Source organism: Eupeodes corollae, chromosome 1 (assembly GCF_945859685.1).
Source record: "Eupeodes corollae chromosome 1, idEupCoro1.1, whole genome shotgun sequence".
In the NCBI taxonomy this organism is placed as follows: Eukaryota; Metazoa; Arthropoda; class Insecta; order Diptera; family Syrphidae; genus Eupeodes; species Eupeodes corollae.
The window spans coordinates 275,446,467-275,467,147 of NC_079147.1; the positions used below are offsets into that span (position 1 = coordinate 275,446,467).

Below are 20,681 nucleotides of genomic sequence, written 5' to 3' on the forward strand. Positions count from 1 at the left end.
GTAAAGCGCGAAACACATTTCGAACCGAACACTGATTTTGGTAATAAAATTCAATGATTTGCAAGCGTTGCTCGTTGTGTGGTGTCTATTCATGATGAAATGTCAAAGCAAACTGAGCATCTTTCTCTTTGACACCATGTCTGAAATCCCGCGTGATCTGTCAAATACTAATGCATGAAAATCCTAACCTCAAAAAAATCACCCTTTATATATAAAACGTACTACATTTCAGAGGTTTTTTTTTACAAAAGTTATAAATATTAATTGGAACGATAGTTTTTAAAAGTTAAAAAATTTACAAATTTGAGTTAACTGATTCATTTCTTGTTCATTTCATTTAACTTATTAGATACATATATCTATAAAATTACGATCTGACAAGTATTTTTTGATTTCGAGTTTTGCCTTGACAGCATCACGTATCTCCCTTATTGATCTTGGCAAGGCATTCCAAAGCCGAATGCTATTAACATAAAATTGACGTTCAGAAGTAAGAGTAGAGTAACGTGGGCTGATAAGTTGTAATGATCTGACAGATGAGGTTCGTCGTATTCTGTCAAAGAGATAGCGAGTTGTCTGTAATAGTAAGATATCAAACAAATTTCCGAAAACTGAGCATATTTTCAAATGACATGTTTAGAATATGATTTGAAATTTCTGAGCTGTGATCTTATCTTCGAAGTCCAAAAATATAGCGGGCAGTATTGTTGAATGCGAATGTAAGTTTCCGTTTACTTTGGTAACTACAAGAAGAAAAAAATTCGCATCCATAAGTAAGAACTAGTACTATTAAGGTTTTGGCAAGTAAAAGACGCGTTTTTATAGGAGTATAATGCTAGGCCACAAAAAATGGACGCAGGGCTCCATAAGTCTTACCAACTATGGTGTTAATGTGGTTGACCCATGTTAAAAAACGATTAAATATTCCTAAATTTTTAGCCATCTCAACGAATTCTATCGGGATATGTATCAAGGCAATATGAGGAAAGTAAGACAGATCAAAAAGTGTTCGGAAAATAACTATACATTTAGTCTTTAAATGATTTAGTTGAAGCCTATTTGCTGTGGACCCATTTTGAATCCTTTCAAGATCCTCAATTAAGCAAACAAAGTAGTGTTCAATTAAACCAAGGGGACAATTTAAGTAAAGCTGCACATCATCGGGGTACAAAGCTAAGGAACAAATTTCATTAAGTTTCGAATTGAATTAATGTGCATTGAAAACAACAATGGACCAAGAATGGAGCCTTGCGGAACACCATTTAAATTTGGTAGGAAATTTGATAGCGACCCATTTATTTTCACAGCTTGTGATCTTCCAATAAGGTATGAAAACATTAAGTTTGATGCCGCAGAAGAAAAATTAAATTCATTAATAAGTTTACTGTGTAATGGTGTGGAAAGCTTTTGAAAAATGGAAGTGGACTAAAAATGACACACGATCTTTATCCATTGACATCGTCAAGTCTTCAATAACATTGATTAGGGCAGATTGCATATTAGGTATTAGATTGTTGGCATTAAGAAAATTATTTAATTGTTTTTGAATGAGTCCTTCAAAGACTTAAGACAAAAAGGACAAAATAACAATTGGCCTGAACTCTATCCCTTTGGAATTCTTGTTATAGGTAAGATTTTTGCTAGTTTCCATTGCATAGGAAAGTGATGAGACATAAAAAATACGGGTTAAGTATGGTAGAAGAATAGGCAGTCAAATTTTGAGAAATGATGGATGTATATCGTCAATGCCAAAGGCTTTTGATTTGATTGAGAAAATTGATTCAAAAACATCGGCAGAGTCGACGGAGGAAAAACCGAAACCAGAGATGGTAATTGGTTCTATTTTCCGCATGCCCAGTAACTTCATGGTAATGAGAATTTTAAGAACGTGAGGTTTCAACAGAAGAAGTAACAAATCTTTCGTTCAGCATATTTTTATCTATTTCAGAGCTGAGGCACAATTTACTCTTGAATAAACCAAAGTTTCGCAGACTTGCCCATAATTTTCGATATTTGAAAAACTACGGCTTTTGCCATTTCTTGTTTCGGTCACCACCTTGTTACGTAGCGAGCCTAAGTTCTAATACTCGATACCGTACCCAAGCCTTATATGCAAGATCGCGCTTTATGATAAGCGAACGGATATACAGCGTTAACCAAGGTTGATTTGCAGCTTCTTCGACTTTTGATCGTACCTGAACAAAGTTATCATACAACAACTTAACATTTTTGTTGAGAAAATCGACTTGAAGATCTGACGAGGGCAGGTTATATATAATATCCCAATTTATGATTCTAGCATTTACCTCTAACGCTTCAAAGCAATATTTCGAAAATCCCTGAATTGGAAACTTTGAGTAACGACCTGCAACTCAAAGTCATAAGTTGAGTAAATTAAATCATGTTTAGAAAGGGCTGGGGCAGATATTTGATCGTAATGTACAACCTTAATCTTAAATTACTCACCCAGAATAGGTCTAAAAGAGTAGAACTTGTGTAAGAAAAATGTGTAGGTAGGATAGAGTTAACGGGGTGTAAAGTGAAGGTGCGTAAGCTATCATGCAGATTGTTTTGGGTTAGAAAATTACTATTAAAGTCACCACATATTAATATATCAGGACATGATAGAGTCAGAACTGTGAGTAAAGTCATAATCGGCAGAAAATTTATGTTATTGTTTGGTTTGGTCTATAAACCGACCCAACCAGAATTTTACTTTGAGAAAATTAATGATTCCCCACTCAGCTTCAGGAATCCTCGTGTCAAATGACGTATAAGTACCCACTCACATAAAATAAAACAAAAACTATTTTACGACGTAACTGTAGGTCCGTTCGCGTACCCTCCTAAAGCGGTCCAATTTTACGGAAAAATACGAAATTTAACCAAAACCAAATCCTGTTCGCGTACTGAAAAGTTTCGTTGTTTTTCGTAAAAGAGAGCGCTCACGAGAGAGTAAAATATTCCCCCAACCTACGAATTTTAGCCCAAGAAATTTTTTTTGGGCTGATTTCTGAAAAGTGTCAAATTTGATAGAAATTCAAATAAATTAAATAAATTGCTCGATTTTGCTGTCAATTATAAAATTTAAAACCAAATTTTCAAAGAACAGCAACAAGACAGTAATATTGTGTGAAAAATGTTTAGTTTTTTTTTGTTGAAAGAATTTTACCCCCACTCTTTAAAATATCTCTTTTTACGAATTTCAGTGCTGAAAGTACTCGAACGGACCTAATTTGTACTAACAAATTAAGTCATAAATTAGAAAAATCTAATTCTACATTATAAATTTTAATTATATTAAAGAGGAAAACATTTTGAAGATAGACGTTTTTTAATGTCATTCTTATGTTTTGGAGATTTTAAAGACACGTTCACATATCATATGCATTTTAAATATATTCTAGAAATTATGACTCTTCAAACAAATTTTATAAAATAATTATTTATCGAAAATAACCCACAAATATTACCCAACAAACAAAAGAAAATCATAAAACACTTTTTTCCTCATGCTTGATTATTTTTTAAGCACTCCCTGCCTTTTTTATTCTTTTAACTACACTTCACACTACCTTACCATACATAATAGAATAGCCATCTACCTATCATAATAAAAACTAATTTTGAGGTTTCTGTTGTAGTTGTACGAGGGTAGTCCTGAAGCACCCGACCTGTGAATTCTCCATGGTCATCCTGCACAAACCGCCGCTCTGCGTGCCTGTTGTTTGACTGCGTTTGCCTGCCGACATTCCTCATCAAACCTGGGGTTCCTTGTTGGTGGTTGCTTGAAACCCAGCACGTCAGAGGCGGCTTCTCTGATTGCAACTTGACAATGTTGCCACTGGTTTTCGTTCCATTGTGTTGGCGACACAGAACTTCGAGAGAGTTTACTTGTAACTCGGTCGGAAATGGATTTGGCGATCTCTTGCGATTGTAGCCATTCGACGTTGTACCTTCTCCCAGCACCTCCCTGTTTTCTCTTGGGTCTGGAAACCCGAAGTGCTACCCTGGCTACAAGGAGGAAGTGGTCTTAGTCGATCTTAGCTCCTCGGAAAGTTCTGACATCCATGATGCTGGAAGCCGTCGATCGCAATATGATCGATCTGGTTGACGGTAGATTGATCTGGAGAACTCCAAGTTCCTTTGAGATGTTGGGCTCGCTCCCTCCCGATGCGAGGGAGCGAGCCCAACCTGGAGGGCCAGATCCTAAGTATAACTCCAAGAATGAGGAGCCGGATAAAACCACTCATTATAGCCCTGGACTCCGAATAAGTCGAAGAAGCCCTATAAGGTGTTCACTACGTAGTTGAAACTTACTGGAACTTTAGACGCCACCGTTGATTCAATCTCGGGAATTCTTCCGCTGCCGTCTGGATAAGGAGATGTGCCTTAGTGGAAACACTTCTCCCCCCTCTCTCGTGTGCTTCCCCCAACAACTTTCCACTGGGGGAACCCAATCTCTAGTTGAGGTACTAGGCAACTACGATGTTCACCACGGGGAGGTGAGAGTAGAAGTTGATAGACAGAGGTGGGTTTTGAGAAAAACCTATCTTAAACTTAGATCCCTTGATTTCCCATCCTTTTTTATTTCAGATCGTACCTTGAGAACCGCCGATACAGAGTTGTTTTCAGGTTGTAAATCTTCGATCCCATTTATGCAAACTCAGGAGAACCACCTTGGTCGCCTGTTATTTGTCTTACCTATCAATGATTTTATTAATGTCATTGTCAATGTCAATTCAAATGTCTCTTTTTAAGCTGATGACATAAAAATAAGAAAGGTTACTTCTAATCCATGGGATTCGGTCTTATACTCCAAAATGATCTCGACTCATTTCAAAATTATTAGAACTAAATGCCTATTTATTACATTCACCCGATCACGATGCACTGTCTCCCCATTAGAACTCTCACTCTCAAAGAATTAATTCTGTGCCATTAGCAAATTTCTTAGATTTGCACTACGCGGTCTTTCTTGGAGTAATAACAACAAAAAACTGATGGGAAATGGTTTTCGGCTCAAGTGTTAGGAGAATATAGTTAGTTAGCTATTGGCTTCAAATTATTTATCACAAATCGACTGACGGGATGGGAATTGGGAACTTATTAGTGTGGGTCGCATCCCAGCCTTTTATTATTGTTCAAGTTTTATATTTTGTTTCTATACTAAAAACTAAATTAATTTGACTTTTGTAAGTTTGGCGAAGACCTATAGACATTTTTAATTGTAAACTTCAGAAAGCAACCCCCGGAACTTTCGCTTCGATCCCAATGGAAAACAGTCTTACTGAATCGAAAGTGCTCTGCTCCGACTCGGGCCATGACATTTCAACAATAAAGATTAATGCATATGTTCAATTCCACGGTTGACGTCTTCTATTAGCCCTCGACTGTCTAAAATCCGATTAGACAACCTTCGTAAAATTAATAATTGGGGCAAAAGGCCCCAAAAAGGTAGCGTTAGTCGAGTATATTGGTCTTGCAATGAGATCCCAAATCAGCTTCACAGCCTGAACGCAATGGGTGAAGTTTAAGCTTAAAAAAACTCTGTTTCCAAAACCTGCCACAGTGAAGATGAACGAACCCATTATAATGTAAAAAATCTGGACAGCATCAAGTAAAAAGTTTTCAACTTGATCCCTCAACCATCCATATAAACTGTACAAATGTCAAAAATCTGCACAGCATCAAGTCAAAAAGTAAAAGTTCACCCAACTTGTGCTTCAGCTTCGGCTTCAACTTCACATTGGCTGCGTTCAATCTCGTGTTGGATGGGGAATCTTGGATAGGTGGATTTTTAGATACCTTGCTGAAAGAGCTCTATTGGCATAGCTGTCAAAAAATGAAAACAACTTATAGCTGAAACAACTTTCAGAGAAACATTTAAGCTTCAAAGTAAAAATTGTTGTAATGTAAAACATTTAATGGATAATTCAACTGATTCGACGAACGATGATGAATTTATAGGTGCGTAACAATTTAATTTAATTTAAAAAATAAGACATAAGACATAACCTTAATCTGTAATCTATGTTAAATTTCATCTTAGCTCATTTGGAATTGAATACGATTAATAATTTACTTGGGAAACCTTCTAAAATTGGGAAGCAAATAGCTTCGTCTATTACAAAGAGAACATCTTCAAATACATCTTCAACTAACATTTTGTTCCTTTTTGTTTACCAACAAATACAAAAGGCTGAAATCAATTTTCAAGTTTCTTGCAATTCAACCATGTGTTGAATCAGCTGTTCTGTCAGATACCTATATACGCCAGAAGTTCTTGGATACCTTTGGATTATTTTTTTTGACATCTCAGCAGTTTTTGATCAGCTGTTATCTTACACGTAAAACACTAACAAAAAGTTATCCGGATACCCTATCTGTCTGAGATTGAACGCAGCCATTGTAGCGCTGAGTGTTCTTTAAGAACTATTCAAATTTAACATTGTGATCTTCCAGTCAAAAAGAAGTTATCAATTCTGTTTAATATAGCTTTATTGTACAGAACCTGGCTGAAATAGTAATGCCTCGTACTCCGACTCTGGTTCTCTGCTCAATCCAAGGCAGTGCTTAAGACATTATCTCCCAAACATTCAAATCTGTGCCATTCGAGATGGGGCAACGTATAACTACATCGGGCACCCGTTAGCAATCATCGGCCTAATGACAGCCATGTTTCAAATCACATTCACCCAGCTTTCAATCCATAAAAATAAAAAAAGTGTTTAGCAGAACATGGTTTCGATCCACGGACCTCTGGGTTATGGGCCCAGCACGCTTCCACTGCGCCACTCTGCTTGGAAACAGTAAGTGTCAATTGTACGTTATAAGCCATGCCGCCATATTGTTATTCGTTTGCAGGTATTACTCGAAAGTTTTGAATTACTAATTTTTTTTGTTAAAGACAAAGAGATACTGTATTATTTTTCTATGATGTTTAAACTATAATGTTAAATCGTATCTAAAGTTCAAATATTACTTATATTTCAGAACAGAAAATGCATAAATAATAAGGTACGAAATTTTGCATCCATCGTGCAGGAGGCGTGCTTGAAAATGTTTGAATGTTCACCTCGACGGACATAATTAAAATTATGTTGTTTCTTTAGTTGTTTTTGTGTTTTCTGCAGTTTCCGTTTTAAGTGTACCTCTGATAAAACATGGCATTTGGTTTGTTTGAATTCATATAAATCTTGGTAGACATCCGGTACACGTACACATCTGCATTCATGTTGATGTTCTCTATTATTATGTCCATAGAAATGGCGCTTTGTTCTTTTTTGATTGATTTATAGAGTCATTCGTTTAGCCCAGACATCAGCTTGTGTCACTTTGATGAACTGTCATGGTCAATGGCAAAAATGAAATAGGCATTCTCTTTGGTCTCTAAATTGTACATGTCCCTGTCTATAGTTTGTTGTAGCTGTAGGTTCGTATTCTATTATTTCAAAGTGGGCGGAGGTGATATCTTGATCAATTGGTACATCTGTTTGAATAAATTGTACTGAAATTATGTAGCTACCTATAATTTAAAATTTGCAGTTGCAGCAGTTGAAAATTACAAAACAAACATGGTTTGTGACAAATCATCAATGGCAGTGACAGGATAAACGTCATGTATAGGTAGAAGATTTATAGGTTAAGGTACTAATTGTTATAGACCACAACTTGTCATCGTCGTCGATCCATCGGAGTATTTAAAAATTATTTACGTAGTAAAGAGCTGTTTGGTTATCCTTTGAATATCTTTATATTTTGTAAAATCTATAAAGCAGAGTTGTGTTGCGTAACAATGGAAAACGATGTATGTCAAATGGCCGCAATGGCTACTGTTGAAGCCTTTTAACTGCATTGTTAATGGCGTAGTATTTAATTGTCAAATGTAAAAAATGACAGCTGCGAGTTATTCAAAATGTAATTTATCATTAGAAAACAATTCATGTATTAAGATAAGGAGTAGTTGACTATCAAAAATCAATGAAAGGAATTTTAAGCTTAAAAGGACATCTCCCATTGCGCCACCGGTCGTTGGTCGGTGCCGTCGTTTTAAAGTCTGTCTATGCTTTTTGACAAAAAAAGGTAAGTGCAAAATTTGGAACAGTAAAATATTGCTTTTAAAAATCATGGTATCCTATAAATAAGGACTATCTGACATTGAGATCTGAAAGCAAAACATGTCACAAAATCCACTTATTTCCTATACAAAAGATTTATTTGACAGCAAACTGCAAATTCTAGTTTTTTTACAATTCACCTTTGTGGAGTTTGAATACAAATAAAATTTGATGTTTGATTTTAGTCATGAGTTAAAATGTATAAACAAAAACAATGTAATCCTCTGATAATTATATTATATATGTTTGGGACCAAGGAGGGCTTACAATTGAAAAATTTTGAGATAAAAAAACAATTAAAATGAACAAGACTAAGACAAGACAAGACTCTTCTAGTATTTATAAAGCAGTTTTGTTCATGCAACTTTAGTTGGAAACAAATAGCTACTTTTACTTTAATGTTTGCAGGAAACTAAGTTGCTAAGCCTGTAGTGTTCGCACGTTATTTGAAAGACGACCTTTCTCAAATTTTATATCATATAAATACATTGGATAGTATTGATTGAAGAAAAATGTTAATTCACCAAGTAAATGTTAATAATTCATATTTAAGGTATGTAGTTAAATGAAGATGAAATAATCTAACTTAGAAGAATAAGTCCATCGATCAGGTGGTTTGCTGATTCTTCGTGCTCTGGTGGTATAATGACTTGTAGATGTAGTTGTGGGTTAAGTTGTTTTTGGACCGGGCAATACAGTATCAGCATGCATCTTTATCTCCTCCTTCGAAGTTTTTGAGCTTGGAGTTTGAAGCTCTCCTTTAATAACTTCTTCTGGTTCATACGGTATAGCGTTTCATTGAGCATTGTTGAGATGATAAACATTTCTTCTGTATACTCCAGTGTTGGTTTTAATATAAAAGGAACGAGGGGTATCGGCCTTGGCCTGAATACTTCCCCATTGGTGGATATCCCTTATCCATGCAACATCTCCAATTTCAAAGTTTCTTGTGTTGTACACTCCATGTCGTTTGTTATAATTGTTTGCTTGTTGTTGCCTCCTTTGTTCTTCATTCTTTGTCATTTTCTCCATGTCGAGCTTATTTGGCTCAAGACGATCACCTGTCATCGGCATTATTGAACGATTTTTTCGGACCATTAAAAGTTCAGCGGAGCTTGACCCGTTAGCGAGTGGTGTGGCACGGTACTCCAATAGAGAATCTATTGCTTTGAGCAAAATGAGGGCTGGAAGTGATGTGCTTAAATCGCCAGGATTGAGTGAATTGACGAAACTCTGAAGATTGAACTGTGGTGAACTGAGGTCCATTGTCAGTTCTGACTATTTCCGGTATGCCAAAATTGATTTTAAGTTAAAGGTTCATTGCTATTGTGTGCCAAGGACGCTGAAGCAATGTGGAACTTATAAGCGGTTCGTGTCTATAGAATAGATATTGTAGACCGGTGGTGCAAGTCCGAACAAACTCTTCCATTTCCTTTGAAGATCCAGGCCACCACCGATTGCCGTATTCTGCTTTTACATTTAACGATTCCCAAGTGTTGCTAACATCTCCTTACGCATAACCGGTTTGATGACCAATCGATTCCGGCGTATCAAGAGCTGCCATTAATGGCTAAATAATGAAGATCATTGTAATATAGCTTTCCTTCTGGTGTTATTTTCGAACGATGTGGCCATCCACTTTGGCAAAATTCCATAATTTCTATTTAAAAACCTATTTATTTGTCTGTTGAAGCAGGTAACACTTCGATGATGCTTTTGACAAACGTTTCGATTTCTTCTTCGTCATTTTGCCCTATTTCCTGATGCATAGGATTTCGAGACAATGTATCGCCTGTTACTAGATCCTTACCAGTTGTAAAAATGATGCTGAATGTAAGGCCCATCATATTCATACGAAACCGCTGAATTCTTAGCGTTAATTCATCAAGATTGTTAGTCGTGAAAATTGTGATCAACGGTTGGTGATCCATTTCAATCGTGAAGTGAATGCCAATAATGTAATCCTGGAATTTTTCACATGCCCACTTGATGCCTTTTTCGATTTGGGCATACTTTTTCTTGCTGTCAGACATGGTTCGAGAGGCTTAAGCTACGGGCTTGAGAAGGACAGCTCCAAGTCCGTAAGATGAAGCGTCAGATGGCACAATGGTTTTGTGTGTTGGATCGTACGCCTTCAACACTGAAGCTAAGGTAAGTACTTGCTTCAGCTGGATAAAAACTTCTTCTTGCATCGGCGTCCAATGAAAATCTATTTGGGATTTTAAAAGTTCATTTGATGGATGGCTTACTAAAGAAAGGTGTGGAACGAACTTACCCAGATAATTGACCAATCCGAGAAACTGACGTAGTTCTCTTACATTTCGTGAATGTGGGGAATTCTTCAACTGCCTGTATTTTCGATGGACAAGGGTGAATACCCTCTTCATCAATTTTGTGTCCAAGAAACGTAATAGATTTAACGCCTATCTGACATTTCGATTTGTTTAATGTTACTCCACTCTGTTCCAGCTTTGTAAGTACAGCACGCAAGTTTCGATTATGTTCTTGTATGACCTTGCCCTTCACCAAAATGTAGTTCATTTGGCAGATAACTCTATCAACTCCCTCGAGAATACGCTGCATTTCTCTCTGAAACCGCCTTTGGAAACAAAACCTACCAAATGGAGTGAGGAATGTTGTAAGAAACTCTGATTTAGGTGATAATTTTATCTACCAGAATCCGTTGTTCACATCGAACTTGGTGTAATATTTAGCGCCTTCTCTAGCTGAGCCAATGAATAATCTGAGACCGGCATTGGGTGGATAACCCGTTGAATTGCCATATTCAGCTTCCCGAGATCAACATAGGGCCGAATGTTACCATCGGCTCATCTACCCTTCTTATCACTTCTAACTGCAGCATTTAATCAAGTTTTGACTTGAGTTTTGATTTCAAAGGTATACGTACGCATCTTGCAGTAACGATTGCAAATGGCTAAGCGTTCGATTGAAAATTAAATTTTGTATTCAGTGTCAATACAACCCAGTTTTTTAAATAACTTGGGATATTAAACCTCGCTTTTTATCGATGATTTTTGAACTGTTCGGTCACAAGGAGTATTAAAAGCGTTTATGAGTTCTATAATTTTTAAATTTTGACAAGATTTTAAACTCAAAAGTGGTGGTTTTAAATTATTTATTATGTATACATTGGATTTACAGCATTGTTTGCCATAATTTAATTCACAGTTGAATACACCTGCACTGCCAGAAGGTCCGCATAACTTTTTATCAGATGAATTTACCTTCACATGAGGAAATGTTGATTTAAAGTATTGAGGTGGTAAAACGTCAAACGGTGCTCCTGTATCCAATATAAAAGTTCTTGGTTTCCCTTCACTTTTATTCCCGCAGTCCACCTATCGAAGTATCGACACTAGAGTTTTCGTCTACCAACGTACCAATAAATAAGGGCTCGTCTTCGTCTTCTTCTGCATATACTACTGAAATGATTCCACTTTTTACATAAACAGCATTGTTTGCCTCTTGCGTGACGTTTTTGTTTTCCATGTTTCCCTTGCACACCACAAAACGGACATTGAACACCTTTTGTCTTTGTTGTTCTCCTTTATTTCGAAAAGAACTTTGTGTAGGTGACGCCGTTTTAGGTTAGTGAGAATGAGAGCGAAGGCTCTTAACAGTGCTTGTACTAGTAGTTGTATGTAGTTGGCAAGTCTACTTGCTGTCTTCTAACTGCGTCGTACTGTCTGACTGTTTATATAGACTTTTTTAGCGTTAACTCCGATTCTAACTGAAACCTCTCTGACAACCGTTTATTCGGACCAATACAAACTTAAATCATTAAATAGTAGCAGTAACGTTCTGTGTGAACTAGGGCCTCACCCAACAAACTTCTCCATCTAGCGCGGTCCCTATGTCCTATTTAAGGCCAGTTTCCAGTTTCACTTAAGCGCACCAATCTGATTCGAGGGCTTCCTCCATTATGCTGTGGGTGTCCATTCGAAGACTTTTCGGCTATCTCAGTCGTTGGACTTTTACCCTCTTGGCTAAGTCGACGCCGCGGCCGCTGTACATCCCGTACAGATCGTAGTTCCATCTTCTTCACCATCACTTACCTTTTATGCATGCGGAACAGTAGATCACGCAAAGTATTTTTCTCTCGAAACGACCCAAGGTGCTTTTATCCGCTTTTGTCATAGTCCATGCTTTTGCACCGTATGGCAGGATAGGACTTTACTACTCATGATAGTGTTGACGTGGGAGCTCTGCCCTATTATTTCAACTAAAGAAAGCCTTTTTTGCCATCGTAACGTTTTTTAATCTGTTTGCAACCTTTATGGACAAGCTTAACGGTCATCCTGCTTAAACGTACGATTTTCGGCATGGCTCTATACAGCTCGCCACTGTAGATGCTGTACGCAAGAGAAGATTTTGTAAACGATTTTAAGTACAATTATTCCTCCTTTTTTCAATATCGGGCAAACAATACTGGGGTTTCATTCATCGGGCATTCTTTCTTCCGACCATATATTTTAGAGAAGTTGGTGCATGCTCTTAACCAAATTATCTCCAAGTGTTTTGAAGAGATCGGCATTTAAGCCATTGTTAGACTTCAGCTTAAAAATAACAATCTTTCCTTCGTCTAAGTCGGGAAGACGGGATTGTTGGCTTTCGTCTTCGATATTAAATGGATCATCCTACCTGACAGCGGAATTCGGTTCGTCCAAAGTAGTCTGCTGAAGTAGCCCTTTATTTTCTCAGCATTGACAGCAATTCTATAGCAGCCTTCGGTTCAAGGTTTATACACTTGTGAACTTCGTTTCACCTGCTCATAAAACTTTCGAACTTTATTTCTGATTTTGGACCTCTCAGTCTCAACTCTCAACATCTTCGACCGCGCTCTTCTTATACACTCTGTTTTTCTTCTGAGAAATCAGTGTTCCTCCCTCCTCTTCTACTTATAAAGCTCGCTAGCAGCTGTAGTAATTCTATGGAGCGACGCAGATTTGCGTGCCTGCTGTTTGGCTGCCCTCGGCTTCCGACATTCCTCATCAATGCAGGGGTTTCTTGTTGGTAGATGCTTCAAACCCAACCCAGTACGTCGGATGCGGCTTCCTTGATTGCATCTTGGCAATGTTGCCACTGGTTCTTGATACATTGTATTGGCGGCAGAGAACTTCGACTCAGTTGGAAAAGGGTTTGACGATCTTTTTTTCGATTGTAGCCGTTCGACGTTTTATCTTCTTTCAGCGTTTCCCTGTTCTGCCTTGGGTCTATAAACCCGTAGTGCTACTTTGGCTACAACGAGGTAGAGGTCCGAGTCAACGTTTACTCCTCTGAAAGTTTGGATATCTATGATGCTCGAAGCGTATGTAGCGTCGATCGCAATATCGTCAATCTGGTTGACAGTAGATTGATGTGGAGAACTCTAAGTTCCTTTGTGGATGTTGAGGTTGAGGAAAACGAGTTAAACCTTGAAATTTAAAGCTAAAAATGGCTGCGTTAAATCTCGTGTTGGATAGGGTATCTTGGATATGTGGATTTTTAGATACCTTGTTGAACGAGTTGGATAACTGTATTGAGATACCTTTCAAAAAATAAAAACAACTTTCAGCTGTTCACAAAAAGCAGAGAAACATTAAAGCATCGAAGTCGAAATCAAATGCTGTAAGATAAAACATTTAATGGATAATTTAAACGATTCGTCGAACGAAGAAGAATTGATAGGTGCGTAATAATTTCATAAATAAGCGATAACCTTAATTCGGAGGCCAAAACCTTCTTCATCGTATATTTTGTACAGAACATCCTCAAATACAACTTCAACTAACATTTTGTACCTTTTTGTTTACCAACAAATACAAATAGCTAAAATCAATTTTCAAGTTTCTTGAAATTCAACCATGTGTTGAATCAGCTATTCTGTCAGATACATGCATACCCCAGAAATTTGGTTTCCTTTTTTGACATCTCAGCTGTTATTTTACACGTAAAACACTAAGTAAAAGGTACCCTTATACCCTATCTGTCTGAACGCAGCCAATTTTGGGTTTTCTTGTGATCTGTCAAGCAATTGTCAAATGAAGAAATGAATGCATTCAGTGCTTGTACTTTAAGTTTGTAATACAGTTTGTTTAATAAAAAACAGTATCACAACAGAAAGGAGCTTAATGTATGGTCGGTATTTTACGTATGCAATATTTTAGAACAGACCAGAACAGATAACAGACAATGTGAAAAAATACAAAAACAATGACCAAAATTATTAATTTTAATAAAAGTATTCAATGGACAAACATAACTCATCAATATCAAAGTAAAGTTGTGAAGTTAAAGTAAGTATATAATTTGCTAAATGAGCGATCAGGTGAGAATTCCTCGATTTGTTATCAAAGGTGGTGGTCGTAAATAACAAACACAAGTCGACCAATTCTTCTTCTTTTAATTCCAATCGGACATTAATTTATGTTTTTTCTTCTTATGGAGAAGAATCTCATTTTAGAGCTAAAATCGCCATTACCATTGACACCGACAATACAAACATATCACATCTTCATTTCTGGCCCCTTGTTTTGTATACACCTTAAACCAAAACCCGCATAAATTTTATAACGAAGAAAAGATCTTTACTTAATCAGAGTGCCAAAAAGCCCCATTGAAGGTATCGATTTTTGTGACACCCGCTGCGAGTTTTTCGTTCTTCGTTTTGATTTTGTTTTAAATTTTGAATCAATGAAGATGTCAGTTCCGAACGGTTTCCAGACTCCTCCAAATTCACACAAATTCAAAAAAGGTTGCTTAAAAGTCGGTACCTATACCTACCCTGATCGAATGCTTAATTTTGTTTTTAATGTTGGCCAAATTTACGATTTGCTATCGATAAATGAGTGTTGAATGTGAGTTATGTGTTCGGGGGGGCCCGGCCCGCCGCTCCGGCCCGCCACGCCAGCCATCTTAAAATGCTGAAACTTGATATCGAAGCAAGCATCCAAAGCGACAGACCTATTCGGAAATGATCTTCTATATGGGTTCGATAATTCCTTAAATGAGAACTTCTGACCTGTGGATGATTTTTTTGGGTCTTAATTAAAGTCGCATTTTTCTGTTTCTGGCGTTCCTGGGTCTTTCGCAGGGAAGTGTTAATGATATTTTTTTCGCCCGAATGGTGATAAATCTTGTCACTTTGGAAATAAGGAGTTAAAGGTGATCATGGATGACTTGATTTATTGATGGAATGCTATAGTGAGCTATTAACAAAATTTATCCTTAACATATTTTTCTGAAATTTTAACCATAAAATGGTTGCGTCTTGCGTGAGAACAATGTAAAATTAAATGCATTTAGTCTTGAAGAAGTCTGGCTTATAATTTTCATTGGAATTTTTAGTTGAGACATCATCGTCATCATTTGAGAAGTCATATTTAATACATTAAGAAATTAAGGCGCCACTGGCCGACATGACACAATCAGACCGCAAAATTAATCCCTATTTATTTTCTGATCGTAAAAGTCGATCCACTTCATTATAAACTTGGTGCATTAAAAATTCCACATTAATATATACGGCACATACCTATCTACTTTAAGCCAAAGCTCATATGCGCAAACGACAAAATTTAATTGCTTGATCTTGGTATTCATTTTCGAGGTCACATTAAAGTTCCTTTTTATGATGATACATTAAACGAGACCGCTGCTGCCCGCTTTCTGGCTATCTAGATGGCTTCTTTTAGTGATCGACACATGTCTACAACGATTTGATTGCCCAGTTAAGTTGATACTCTTTTTTTTTAATGCGTCTTTTGCTGAAGCATCTTTCCTTCTGTATATACGCCACGCAAAAATATCCTGCGTGGTTGGGATAGTCTTATTTTTCTGACCAAAAATTTAGGCACCGAACGAAAGCACACAATTTTCAGAGGCCTGACGCGGAATTTCGGTTTAATTGCGTGAATTTAAGTTGTAAATCATTACGTTAAGTGCCCTTTAATGTCATTAAAAAAAAACAAGGGGGGTTGTATATTCGTTTGGGAATCGAGTGCGCAAGTCGTGGATATGTTGGAACGAAATGGAATGCCGCTGGCGACGACGATCAATAAATTGATGAAGCCATCGATATTTGGAACAATTTTGCATAAATAATTTATGTTCTTATTATTATTATTTTTTTTTAGTTTCGTGTGTGAAGAATTTCTTGAAACGCACATTAAGTACGATTTCTTGAGTATATGGTCTTGTAGTTGAGTTATAATTTAATTATTCAAAAAAATTAATAAATTTAGTGAACTAAAATTTTAACAGATGACAACAGAAATCGTAAGAACTAGATTAAACTTAAGTAAGGACTTATACTATCTCGACTTGAACGTTGTCTATAAAGAGTTGCTATTTGCTTAATGAAAGTTAAAACGAACAATTATCGTTTTGACAGCTATCGAAACATGTGAAAAAGTTAACAGTTGACCTTAGGGCCGGAACTACACGCACCGACTCCCTGAAGTAGAGAAGTACACAAGAACAGCAGCTTAATGATTATGGTATGTGCTAGACAGATTCAAATGCCAATAAAACACTATAAGTAGAAAGACCATAGAAAGAAATTAAACTTTTAACGAATTTGATGTTTACTTCTGACCAAAAATACTCCATTTAAGAAGATGGGAATCTCAGACTGACATTTCGGTTTGCCTACAGGCTACTGAGGACTAAATGTGAGAAAGTGTGCGTGAAAAACCAAACACTTTCTCACATTTAGTCTTCAGGCCCATCAAAATGCTTTATTTTAGTCCTCAGGCTCATCTAAATGTTTCGTTTTGAATGTTTCATGGCCTTCGTTCAAAAACGAAACAATCCTAACCAACAGAATCTGAAGTGCTGACATGGTCTTAAATTGGAAGATTTGTATAGCTTTTTAATTCCAATCCAAATAAATGTTGTAAATGTATATTAAATAAAATAAAATTGTTTGTTTACTTAAATTATTTGCGAACGCAATATGCGCTGCAACTGGTTAAGTAAATTTGGAAATGAACAAAAATGTAACTCAATACCTTGTAAAATAACAAAACAGACAATTTTTTTCAGCTGTAGGGTGCTTAGAGCATTTTGTTGGCGACATTAGAAGTTCAGGTGGAAACAATAGACGGGTGTCTCCGTATTTTTGTTGTTGTACAGACAATGCTACAAAAAGCATACTTGTGAAGTTCCATTACCAACTTTTGTAAGTTCAGATTCCTCAGCTAGAATAGTATATTCATTATTTAAGCAGTTCGATAATTGCGCGGCCAAATTTAGAATTTTGTTTGTAGTTAGATTTTGGAATACAAATTTGAGGGAACCATGTCTTAAAAATAAGCATCCTTAGGCTACGTTCAGACGACCATATTTTTCTCGTATACCGTATACGGGATTTTATCAAATAGAGTAGTGGCAGCGAGTGTTATATTTGTACGTTCACACGAAGCCCATGCGGGAAAATCCCGTTTTCGCGAAAAAATTTTATCCGTATACCGTATGAACTTGTCACTACGATTCGATAAATCTCGAATGTATTTTTATCGTATACATAATTAGTAGCGCTTATCTTTATGTTGTGTCGTTCACACGCACAAAATTTCATCGAATTCGTTCAAATACGGGCTTCGTCTATAGTTCACATTCTAGTCCCCCGTCTCCCAAGCTTCTCATGATTCATCAAGTTATTCTGATGAAAGCATTGATTTCACATCATTTTAACGTAAATATTTTAATATTTTTTTTTCTTTATAATAAATTAATAAAGTATTGTCTATATCTATAATAATAAATCTAAGAATAATGTGCAATAAAAATACGTACCTTTAACAAATGGCGAGTTTTGTTTTTGTACCGATGCATAGCCTCATATTAGTATTCATAAGTGGAGGAGTAGAATTGCTTTCTAGTCTTTATAATAGATTGTCAAAACTAGCCTTCTAGGTTAAGTACCCAGAATATTCGACGTACAAACCGTTTCTTATTTTCATTTATATACTAATAAAAAATAAGTGGAATACGTGGATCCATGATGCCACTTCTCAAAACCCGTACTGGAAAAAATCGAATCGAATATTTCTCGTGTGAAACACCGTCTCGTATTCGATAAAACCGCATACGTGAAAAAATCGAATCGAAAAGTCGCCGTCTGAACGTAGCCTTAGTTTTTTTTATAGCAAATACATGTATGCTTTCATCAATCAAGAATTTTTTCGATTATAACTCTTTTTTTAATTTGGTATTTATTAATCAAAATGGAATTGAAAAAAAAATTGCAAGCTTAATCATTAAAAATAAACTATAAATATACTTGGATTAATTAAATAGATACTGATTTTAATTACTTGCAAGAAAAATATTTTGGCCGTTCATTTACAAAAATTTATTAGAATTCAATAAATTGCGCTCGCACCCTTAACTTGATGGTTCTTCGAACGCATCTTTGATACAATAATCCAATGTTCATTATGAAATTTAAAGAATTTAGTGAATTCATTATATTAAACTGATGTGAACATGCTTTTTTCAAGACAAAAATGTACATTGGTTCGCTTTCAACAAAATGACTGTAAAATTAAAGCTTTAAACTAACTTTTTCATGGAAAAAAGTAAAAAGAAAAATCTGAAAAAAAAATTATTTTTTTGTTTGTTTTCACATCTATTCATGGACTGATTGTCAAAATTACAAATACAACAATATAAACAAACGGGTTTTGGAGAGTGAAACGTACGAAAGATCCACATTTTGGTAAATGGAATATTTTTGCTTCTGAGCTCTGACCCTAGTAAATAGGCAATGAGTGTAATACCGCCTCTAGGCACATCAGACCGTTGAATCGTATCTGCAAATTTCTCATGTCATAAAAACGCCTACTGGAACGGTCTCAATTACTTCTTAAGGAACTTTAACTGGTCACTATGCTTCCTCGATAGTGACGTGAATTCCAGCGCAGATATGGTTACAAACATAATTCTTTGCGCTATGAGATATTTTATCTTGAATAGGGTAAAATCTATCAAACCCAAATGGCGTTTTTCTTTTTTTGTTCAGAGCAGAGAACTGTCAAAAATATAATTGTGTTTCTTTTTGAGCTCTGATCGTTCAGAGCTTCAAATTCGTGTTTCTTTTTTAGTTCTGAAAATGTTCAGAGTGCGCTCTGTGAGCTCAGAATGAAATAACAGAGTAAACGGAGTAAAATGCTGAACGCAAACAAAAACAATTTGATATTTGAAAGCCGGGAAATAAAAAAAAACTGATTGTAACAATAAAAATGGCGGTCGCTCTAGTTCAAAAGGAAAGTTACTTTGGAAAAAAACTAATTGTATGTAGCATTTTTATGAATCAAATTTATTCCAGGCCTAAAATAGACCAACGCTATGATTGTTTTTATAATTAATTTGATTAAAGAACATTTTGAACGCCTTCAAACAGACGACAAAATGAAAGTTTAGTGCTCAAGTTGTTTCATAATTAAATCAGAGAGCTCTGAACATACTCTGCTCAGATCTTTACTCTACTCTACTCTGTTCGCTCAGACTCTGTTCAGTGCTCAGCTCTTAACAAAAAAAGAAAACCGCCAAAAGAAAAGTCATAGTTCGATTCGAGCTGTAAAGAGGCTATTAATAGATAAAACAAGTTGAAAGATTTTTGACGGATGTATTCCAAGCATTAAATGTACAATGGCTAACAATAATACATTGTCCTAAAGGTAGACAAATTGTCTGGTCCTTTGTAAAAAAATCCTTGGCAAGTCTACGTCATCGTCGGTTCCTACGCTCGTTTCAAATGACATTTCTTTTGTAAGCTCAATTAATAAAGTAAATTTTCTTGCAGCTAAGTTGTTATGTTATGTCGCCAGAGAGTGTTATGAGTCCTCCTGTTCTTGTAAACGTAAACGATTTTATATGACGAATCTTTTTTCACACACGTACAGTCGCTAGAGTAAATAAAGATGTTAACATTCACAAGTCCGCTAACTATTATTCTAAGAGTAGTTCTTCAACGCTGGCAAAACTACTGCGTAAGCTTTTCCGTCTTTTCTACTCTACAGAGCAGATAAGAAATATTTTGAAGAACGAAAGCTTCTTAATGACCGGCAGTAAGGCTTTCGTAGTAATAGGTCCCCTGATGATTTTATGGTTTATCACACCAAACAGTGGAAGAAATCTTTTATTGTACTTGATATCTCAAAGGCATCTGATAGAGTCTGGCACCAAGCGCTCTTATCCAAATAGCATGCTTCTGGTATTGATCAATCTCTTCTTCTTTGGATTAGAAACTAACTTTAATACAAGCTTTATTGGATGGTTTCAAATTTGAAACTCATAAAATAAAAACTAATGTCCCCCGGAGGTCCCTTTAGTGCATTCAATTTTCAACCCTTCTGATTTCGCCTTATTTCGTAGGAGCTCCTTGGGGAAAGGCTTAGTAAGACCCGTCACCATTATACAGTGTTACGCGCAGATGGCGGATCTCGCATCTGATGAAGAGAAGGAATGCTTTTATAGTCAACTAGGATCCACCTAAAACAACATTTCCCGCGGAGATATTATTTTCGCTATGACAACAACGGGCTAAGGCATGTG

At 36.2% G+C, this 20,681-nt stretch overlaps 1 non-coding gene across 1 annotated transcript; it reads right to left on the reverse strand.

The window, feature by feature from the left end:
* Positions 1-6,732: 6,732 nt before the first annotated feature.
* Positions 6,733-6,804, reverse strand: Trnam-cau (transfer RNA methionine (anticodon CAU)). The gene has a single exon. It is a non-coding gene; the product is annotated as a tRNA-Met (tRNA).
* Between the last annotated feature and the right edge of the window lie 13,877 nt (positions 6,805-20,681).